General features: G+C 42.7%; 1 protein-coding gene across 1 annotated transcript in view; it reads right to left on the bottom strand.

The window, feature by feature from the left end:
- The window catches only part of SUSD1 (sushi domain containing 1), a 107,679-nt gene extending 100,302 nt beyond the window's left edge, over positions 1-7,377 (bottom strand). The window contains exons 1-2 of the mRNA XM_008585468.1: positions 7,269-7,377; positions 4,027-4,182 (exon numbers count right to left, since the gene is read on the bottom strand). The gene's annotated coding sequence lies outside the window, so the exon portion shown is untranslated. The remainder of the gene's footprint in view (positions 1-4,026; positions 4,183-7,268) is intronic.
- Between the last annotated feature and the right edge of the window lie 2,992 nt (positions 7,378-10,369).

Here is a 10,369-nt window from a genome sequence, read left to right on the forward strand (position 1 = left end):
GCCCTCTATGACCACAGGCGGAGACCTAAGCCAGAGTCAGGGAGACTCCACAGGGAGGTGGGCAAGCAGCTCATAAACAGAAATGAGAGGGTCAGCCTGTGGCTCACTCGGGAGAGTGTGGCTCACTTGGGAGAGTGTGGTCCTGATAACAGCAAGGCCACGGGTTCAGATCCCATATAGGGATGGCCGGTTAGCTCACTGGGTGAGCGTGGTGCTGACAACACCAAGTCAAGGGTTAAGATCCCCTTACAGGTCATCTTTTTTTAAAAAAAAACAGATAAGAGCACTGCTCTGGGCAGTAGTGAGCAACTCCCTCCTGGCGTGCTTTTCCTTGGATTTGTCTTTCTTTGCTTCTTCCTTCTCTCAGAGTAGTAAAACATGACTCTTTAAGAATAAAATCCAGGGCCGGCCCGGTGGCGCACTGGAGAGTTCGCCGCTTGGGAGTGCGGTGGCGCTCCCGCCGAGGGTTCGGATCCCATGTGGAGACCGGTTCCCGCTCACTGGCTGAGCGCGGTGCGGGTGCAACACTGAGGGTTGCGATCCCGTTACCGGTCAGTAAAAAAGACAACACGGAAAAAAAAAAAAAGAATAAAATCCAGTTAAAACAAAGAGCTGGGATTTGGGAAGCAAGTTTACATTTGGAGAGAGCACTGGAAGAAACCTCAGGACAAGTATAAGCCTAATGCACAATTCCCCACGGAGACAAGCAGAATCCCGACATGTGTGTCTGAGGCCGTAGCAGGCGCAGGGCAGCTGAGCAGCTGTGGGGAGTGATTGACTCACAGAGAAAACGAGGCTCGCCACCCTGGGACAGAAACCAACAGACTAAACCTGGTCCTGGTAGGGTTAAGGATCTACATCTAGGAATGAAGGCGTTTATCTCACCGTAGGCAGACTATAGGATACAGGCTTTGGACAGGAGGTTCCAGGAACTGAGGAACAGCAAAGCATCCACTCCCTCCAGGTTCTTTTTTTGGCCTCTATCCCATTTCTCAGCCAAGGCTGAGGTGCTGTTACATTTCTCCAGAAGAAATGGCATCAGGCCCTGATGTTGTAGGAAATGAACTTATGGAAAAGAAAGTTGCTGCTGCCATCAGAGTCAGGATGGGTTCCCAAGACTTGGGGAATTCAAGGCCACAGAGAAGTTATTTTGCAGTTTTCAGCAGATCCTACAAGGGCCATCCCTATTTGGAGTCACGTTGGTGGACGGTGACAGCCCCAGGCCTCATTCCCACACCAGTCTCATTTCCCTCCACTTACTCTCAACCCACCCAGGTCAAACCACACTCACACAGGAAGTGCCGCAGAGCTTCTTCCCCTAGGTTGTGGCTAAGTTTCCGTGATTCCCAGGAGTCATTCAGGGGGCAGTTCTGGGGGCCAGTCATCGGCTGGTTCTCCAGAACTGGCTGGAATCATCCCATACCCAAACCCCCACCATTCATTCCTCATCTATATCATTGGTGACATCAAAAGAGGCCTACCTGCAACCAGCTCCTGAACTTGACTTCCACTCTGCAAAGTACAATAAACACCTGGGCTCAGGATTCCTTGGAATCCAGGAACTAGGATTCACATCCTGTGGTTCTAGGCAAACACTGGAAAACTGCTGATACCCCCAAACTTGCTAAGCTCTGTCCCAGCTAACGTCCACTGATGTTACTCTGGCAAGTGTGGTTCTGAAAGAAACTCAGAATCATCAAGAAACGTCGTCCATCAGCTTTTGCAAATGGATAACTAGAGACTTCAAGGAAAGGTTGTGGGAATGACTGCCAATGGACATGGAATTCATTTTGGGGTGACAAATATGTTCTAAAACGAGATAGTGATGATGGCAGCGCACTTTGTGAATATACTCAAAACCACCGAATTGTCCATTTCAAAAGGGTGAATCTTGTTTTGCAATGAGGAATATGCTAATTCCCTGATTAGGTCATCACACATTGCATACATGTATTAAAATATAACTCTGTACACCGTAAATATGTACAATCAATATGTTTCAATAAAAAATTAATTTAAAAGTTTAAAGTGTGAATTTTATGGTATGTGAATTACGTACAGCTCAATTTTTTAAAAGGTTCGCTAAATAATTGCAAGAAGTAGAAGAAATAGAAGCAGAGCCTAGATCGGGATTTCCTTCCAGGCAGATTGGTTCTTGTTTGGCTGACACCTATTTGGCCCTTGCATAAGATATTTTCCCCTCCTCCGTCCTCCCTCGCCCCTCCTACTTTGCTCCCTCTCACTCCCCCCTCCCGCCTCCCCCTCCTTGGAATTATACTGATAAACTGAAAAATATAGTTATAAGTTTTTCCTGGCAGACTCCCACACCTTGAAAACACAATTTCAGGTATCAAATCCTCCAGAAAGTTCCCCTGATCCCTTCCTCGCTGACAAGTTAAGTGCCACCTGGAGTAAATGCCCTTTACTTACCTATGACCAACACTCTATAGTAAAATTAGCCATCTGCCTGTCACCTCCCACTAGCACAGCCTTGACACGTAAGAAGTGCATGAGAAATGTGTATTGAATGAACTAAACCCTGGATCATTATCCTATTAGGTTTGTTTTTTTAATTAGTATCTTTTCTTTTTAATTAGTATCTTTTCTTTTTAATGTACCTAGTTTAATATTGCAACATTGCATTTCTGCAACATGTAGCCAATAATTTGCTACCTAAAACAACAGAATATTATAAAATGTTTTCTCCAAGAGAATGTGTTCATTCATGCCAGGAATAAATCAAATGTGCCCTTTGAGGGATTTTACCTCCGTACGGGTGAAAAGGGAGAATGAATCACGGCATCAGTACCTGTGGTTCCTGGTGGGTAAGAAGATAAAACATATTCTCCTCTCCCTTTCTTTTCCCTGAAAATCTTTAAATACCACAAAGCTTTTAAGCGATCATTAAGTCTATATAAAATCACCATAGAACCAGGAGTCTTTTTCTGCCTTTCCTCTTCACTACTGTTCAAAGATTTTCCTAGAAAGCCAAAGAGCTATATTATCATGACATGCTGTAAATAGAGTTCAGATAATAGAGAAGCCACTGCAAATTAGGAAGGTTTTTCCCTCCTCTTGTATTTTACCAAAATATGCCCAGAAATCTGACCTACAAGCTACTGTGATCCCAAAAGTCATGCTTCTCATTCAGCTTATTCCTATGGGAGGAAGCCCACATCTCTAATAGGGACCTCACTCTAACCTCCTGGGAGCCAACAGCTCGGGACCCACCGCTGGGCCCTAAGTGGGTAGTGTGCTCAGAGCTGATGAGTGCCAGAGTCACTCCAAGGATGTCCCACCTGTGGTTACAGGAACCTGCATGTGGCACAGCATCTCTAGGACTCCCTCCTCATTTTTCATTATAAAAATGTTTGAACACACAGAACCAGAAAAAGAATGAACGCCCATAGTCCTACATCCCAAGATTCAACAATTGTTCACATTTTTGCCATTTAAAGTTGTTTACAGAGTAAAGTAACACTAGATACTTCAATGATAACACCCCTAGATATTTTAGGATACTAGCATTTCCCAAAATAGAAATATTGCCTTAGGGCCGGCCCGGTGGCGCACTGCTACAGTGCACCACTTGGGAGCCAGTGGCGCTCCCGCCGAGGGTTCGGATCCCACATACAGACCGGTTCCCGCTCACTGGCTGAGCGAGGTGTGGGTGCAACACCGAGGGTTGCGATCCCGTTGCCGGTCCCGGTCCGGTGCAGGCGCGACACTGAGGGTTGCGATCCGTTGCCGGACACGAAAAAAGACAAAAAGAAAAAAAAAAAAAAAAAAGAAATATCGCCTTATACACCACAATATTATCATCCCACCTAACAAAAATTAACAATAATTCCCTAATACATAATAACTAATATTCAGTTCCTGTCCAAATTTCCCTCTTAGTTATTCTTAAAGGAGAGCCTCTCCCTTAATCACACCCTGTCTGGGCCTGCCCTCTCCCTGCTCGATAGCCCAGATACTGCCCTGTTGTCACCAGGTTGCCCACACCACAGTCCCTTCCTGGCGTACCTGTACAAAAGGTGCCGTCATTGGGAATGAATGTCTTCTTGTTGTTTGTGGCTCGATATCCTTCCAGGCAAATGCAGTAGAAGCCTCCGGGTGTGTTGTGGCAAGATGTGTGGTTCCCACAGACCAGAGTGGCTCCAAACTGGCACTCATTTTTATCTGTTGATATGTAGAGACAGCGCCCAGAAAAGGCTGTCAGTCCTCGCGATGTTCCACAACCCAGACTGTCCTCCTGTGCTACAGACTCGTGAATCAATATTGTGACAACAGCTTAATTCAGCAGCTATTTCCCTGGCCTCTTTTCCTTTCATCTGTGCTTCCCAGACTAGAAGACATGGGCCCCTCAGAGTTATGCACCAGGTGTAGACGAAACCACAAGAGAAACACAAAATCTCAATATGGCAATCCATCGTGTTTGAAGATTGGGAGAAGGGGATTCTTTTTGAACTTTTTCACACTTAAAAAGATCTTGTCATAGGCCAGAGGAAATAAATCCAGCACAATCCCACGTTTCCAGCTCAGCTATTCTCTTGGTTTTTCATGAAAGCCAGAGTAGGACAATTTTACATCCAATGATTAAGTGGAAAAATTGTTACTTCTGAGTTAACCAGGAAACACAATGGAATTAGTGCTGAAGCCTCATCCGGGAGCAGGGCTAATATGGTGGCAGGAACAGCTCATGATAATTGTCAGTGACCCATGTGAATAATGTTAGTCACCCTGTAAGGAGGGGCTGGAATACTGGCTGTGCGATGAGTCCACAGAAGCCTGCTCTGAATGTTTTTAAGTAAACAACTTGAAATCGAAAGACATACAGCGAAGGCAAATCTCCCTCCCATCTCTGTCCTCTAGCCTAGGGGTCAGCAGGCTTTTGCTCACGTCTCTGCTGCAGCTATTCACCCTGCCATTGGAGCACAAAAGCAGCCATAAACAACAGGTAAACTAATGAGCAATGCTATGTTCCAATAAAACTCTATTTACAAAAACAGGCAGTGGGTCAAATTTGGCCCGTGGGCTATATTGTGCCAACCCTGCCCTACCTGTAACTTCAGAGGAAACCCCTATGACCAATTTCTTTTGCTTCCTTTTAGACCTGATCTATCCAGCTAATCTGGACGGGGGGGGCGATCATCAATTTATGAGCTGGTAGTTTTTTGCTTTGCTTGTTACTTAGTGTTTGATTTTACCATTGGTTCCCACAAATCAATTTAATGGTGTTGGGAAAACATAGGAAAATGGTCGGGGCCCCTCAGATGTTCAGCATCTTGCTGAGCATTTGCTGTGGGCAGGTTGTGTGTGAGTGGAGTTAGTGCACCTGCGTGGTGCCACCGCCTTGGCTGGAGTTTACTGCCTCGGGTGGCTGTCCCCGCTTGAGCGGCCATACCTTTCCAGCCTGTGGCTTCCAAGGACCTGTTTGCCAGTTGCCTAGCTCGTGGACCTGCGTGTAAAGGATCTGGTGACTAGCCTGGCATGTGAGGAGTCTGGTGACCCAGCCTGGTGTGTGAAGGGTTTGTAACACAGTTGGGACAGGATTACAGGCAGGTAAAAGAGCCAGATAACTGGCGTGGTCGTGTAGCTTTATAATTGGCGTCACGAACAGGATTAAGAGCTCTACAATTGGTGATGTCAACAGGATTCCGACACTAGCCTTAGCTTGACAAATGGCCTCTCACAATTGCGCTCCATTCCTGCTAACCCAAAAGTACCTCCAAAAAACCTGTTGTTGTTTTCTTTAATATTACCTTTTTAAAATTTAATTGAACCTAGAACGTGATTCATATCAAAATTTTCTGTAGTAAGATTTGCATGAGAGCTTAGAGAGACAGAACAGGCAGGCCCTCAAGCTGCAGATAGGCCAAGTGTCCAGCCCAGTTACAGAACACTACACAGTGGTTTCAGCCACAAGCCCAGCTGCCCATAAAATGGGAAGTCCTCTCCTTTGCCATGGTTTCTGAGATATGTCTCCCTTGCAGACTTCAGTGGAAGGGAAAATTGGGGCTGTAGAGGATTCTAGAATTCTCAGGTCCCTTGGCTTAACACCATGTGATAGCACCTCTGGTACATGTATAACCCACCTGTAACCTGTGATCCAGTCTCAGCAGGCCAAATACTGGGCTATGCAGTGTCTGGTGTTTGGGAGCAAGTACTGTAGAAATTAATAAAGCCCCCTCCTCCCATTAAGAGAGGCTTCTATTCAAAAATCAAAGGGCTATCAAGAGTACAGCTAGCAGGGGGCTGGCCAGTTAGCTCAGCTGGTTAGAGCGTGGTGCCGATAACACCAAGGTCAAGTGTTCAGATCTTTTTTTTTTTTAAAAAAAAAAAAAGGAGGAGAGCTAGCATTCATGAGAGGAGGAAATCATCCAGGGAGGAGGCAGAAAAGCTTGCTCCTCAACTCTAACTTCATTTCCATGCTAGCAATTGAGGGTGGGCAGTAGGGGGAGCAAAAATTCCTGCAGGAACCTCAGACTGTAGGGCAGCCACGCTTCTCATGGGGAGAACTCTAAAGGGAAGGGATCAAAGAACGCACAACTCCAGCTTGCAGAATGGGCAATAGTGCATGACTATGAAAGTTTGTATCTCCAAAATGGAATATGACTTTTTGAACACAGAACTGAATTGTTATGCTTCTTTAGAGAGAAAAAAAGCACACACAAAGATATCACAACAAGGCTGTATACACCGTCTATCCACAACTGTAAGACAAAACTATCAATGTTTTCACTGCATGTAACAAGATTGCTGGGAAGAAACTGGGAAATTATTGCAACATTTACCATCATAAAATTGTTGTGAAACTCTCCCTTTCCCTGAATTGGGCTTGAACCTGGATATTGTCTCACTGTCGTGGATGAACAGGTACAAAATTGTGTTTTGTTTTTCTTCATGGTACTAATATAAGTAGTTTTGTATCAAAATAACCAGAGAAATTAAGAAATGCAATGTTCACTTGAGTTATTAAGTTAAACTCAAGGCTTAGAACAGATTTCAAATTTGTGTTGGGTCAGAGAGCTTCCAGAAATTCAAATTCAATGACCTCTAACATGAGAGATACTTCCTTAGAAACGCTAGCGAAAGGATACAGCCAAACACGAAAACAAAGACTTATTATAGTTGACAAAACTTCTTGTAATAAAAACATGTGAACAAGTTAACAATGTTTCCCCCAAAGGACATCAACTCTTTAACACCAGAGAATCTTGTTTCTTGATTCAACTTTTCAACTTAACCCAGGATTCAGAACTTACCAATGCACTGTGTCCTCCCATTGCCCACGAATCCATAGTTGCAAATACAGATCCTCCTCCCATCTCTTTCCTGGCATGTAGCGTGTTCATGGCACGTGGCACAGACATCTAAACCTGAATCACAAATTGTATATTTCAGAAAAAGAAAAGTTCAAAGTAAGATACATTTTGATGAGTGGACATTTATAATGGAGAACCAAAATTTGAATACCAAAATAAAACAGATCTAATCTCATCCTTATAAACCTCTAATTGGTAATCATTGCTCACAAAATAAAGTGCAAATTCCTTTATGTAGCAATCAATATTCTTAAAAATCTGACTCTAGACCAACTTCTCCAGCCTCATTGTTCCCAATCCCCAACCACACCCAGCACTGTCCAGGCAGATCTTCCCCTAAGACTGTCTTACTTTCATGCCATCATCACATGTTCCCTTTACCTAGAAGGCTGATGCCTCCTTCTCTACTTATTGATTTCTCTTCTCTATCTATAGTCAGCACCTACCCATATTTCAAGACCCAGCTTCAATGTCACATTCTTTCTGAGGTCTTCCCCATTCCTCCATTCTTAAAAAAAGTAAATGCCTCTTCCTCTGTGCTTCCCTAACACTTGTACATCCCAATATCAATCATGTTCATTTGTCATTATATTTAATTCCAGCTCTGTCTTCCCAGCTTGGTATTATGAATGAGCCGCTCAAAAACAGATAATGTCATTTGCCCATATGTTGTTATGGCACATAGACACTCAATCTATTTTTATTGACTGACCAGATAATGGAATCCAAAATCCTACCTGCTACAACTAAAAAAGCAAATGAAGTAGAGAGAAACACATGTGCCTATTCCTCAGTCCATTCCCCTTTTAGGGAAAAAGTGAATGTTTTTAAGATGGCAGTGAGATAATAGCCAAGTTCTAGCAGGATGACCAGATCCCAGTTACTTAGATAAACAGCACAAATGCTTGAGGCTAAAACTCCTAAAACATCCAAATCTACCAGATGGTGATACATGGCCCAAGATGAAACAAGAATTTCTACCCGAGGCAATGTGGGATATTGTGTTTCACTCTCAGCATCTCTGTAATTTCAGGAGGGGCCCAGTAAAGAGAACCTTTCCGGCATGGAATTTCATCTTCGTCTTGGCCCATTATTACCCAGGTACTACAGCCTAGCCCTCAAACTGCTCCAGGCATGAAACCAACTGAGACTGGGAGACTTGTAAATACTCTTCACCATGTTTGCTGCTTTGTTATAAATAAAAGAAAACACAGAAATGAGACAAACCACTAACCATCATGTAGTAATACCAAATTAACCATTGAATATTTACAAAATGTATTATATTTCAAACCATAAAAAAAAAATGCAACAAATTTCAAAGCAGTAAAACTTTTAGAGGCCATATTATCTGACCACCATGTAAAATGTAGTAAAACTACAAAAGAAAACATAATAATAGCATTTCCAAAAGAAACCTATTTGCAAACTACAGAACATTCTCCTAAATAATGCTTGGGACCAACAGGATATTAAAATTGAAATGTTTAATACTAGGTATAAAACTTGTATACTCCAGAAATTTTGAGTTTTATGTGTTTTTAGACTTTAAAAGAGAAAGAAAAACAGTCAAGGGGAAAAATTCCTAGAATTTTAATGCAACAAGCTTGAAAAAAAAGAAAATGGGACTTCAGGAATTAGTAAAGAAAAAAAGAAAGATGTGAAATAATTAGAAAATATAGTCATATACATTGGGGGAAAAAAAACTTTTCCCTAAAGTCAGTGCATTGTCAAGACCAGTAAAGTAGTCAAAACTAAAGAAAAACTGGTGAAGGAAAATGCACAAACATACAATATTAGGAATAAGAAAGGGCTTATAACAAAAAATACATAAAAGATTGCTTTTAATTATAAGAGAAAGACTTCTAGTTAAACACTATAGATTTAATATACTCTCAACCCCCGTCTTCTGAAAAAAATGACATGAAGGACTAGAAAGTTATAAACCCTGGAGAGAAGATGGTCGCAGACAAAGGATGTGAACAGTATTGCAGAAGGTGGGAAAGAGATCAACACATGGTGATGGCCTCAGCAAAGAGGAAGAACTAAAAGCCCAGAAAGCCTCAAGAATCAGAGTCCCCGAGTACCTCGGAAGACAGGAGGTACTTATGGGATAGGAATAAAAGCTCAAGGAACTGGTTGAAAATATCTACGGAGAGTAGTTAGATGCCCAGACCCTCTGACTGATGCTGGCACAGATGGAGTTTTACAGCTTGGAGGAAAGGAACCAGAAAGGCTCCATATTGCAGAGCAACGGGTAGAGTTGAAGTGAAGGTGAGTCCCCACACCTAGTGTCCATCCATACGGATTAAATATATTTAGCCATTTTAACATCTTAACTCATTAACACTTTAACAAATAACATTTTAGGGCTGACCAGTTAGCTCAGTTGGTTAGAGCATGGTGCTGATAGCACCAAGGTCCAGGGTTTAATCCCTGCACTGGCCAGATGACAAAAAAAAAAAAAAAAAAAAAAAAAAAAAAATTAAAACAGTGCTGTATTAGTCCTCTTGTGTTGCTTATAACAGGATACATGAAACTGGGTGATTTATAAAGAAAACGAAATTTATTGCTTACAATTTCTGAGGCTGGGAAGTCCAAAGTCCATCAAGTGGTGGCAACAATGACCTAGGGGTCTCACATTGCAAGATGGTGGAAGCAGAGAGAGCAAGAGAGAGAAAGACAGACACCTCTTCTTTTAGAGCCCTCAGAACCACACTCCACCATTTCTAATCCATTCACTACTGCACAGTCCTACAATCCAATCACGTCTTCAAGGCTCCACCTTTCAATTACCATAATAGGATTTTCCCACTCTTAACAGTCACAGTTGGGGCTGTTTCTAATATATAAAACTTGGGGGACACAATTTAAGCTTCTAGGGAACTTTGGGGGGGACATAATTCAATCCACTTTAAGTGCCATAAAGATTTGTCCATTTATAAAGACGTGCAACCAAAATCTTGGAAATACTCTTAAATAAGGGATCCTGGGAAAAGTTCAAAAACCCAGTTATGATCAACCATACAATGACGAATATT

This window comes from Galeopterus variegatus, unplaced genomic scaffold (genome assembly GCF_000696425.1).
Source record: "Galeopterus variegatus unplaced genomic scaffold, G_variegatus-3.0.2 Scaffold3586, whole genome shotgun sequence".
Classification (NCBI taxonomy): Eukaryota; Metazoa; Chordata; class Mammalia; order Dermoptera; family Cynocephalidae; genus Galeopterus; species Galeopterus variegatus.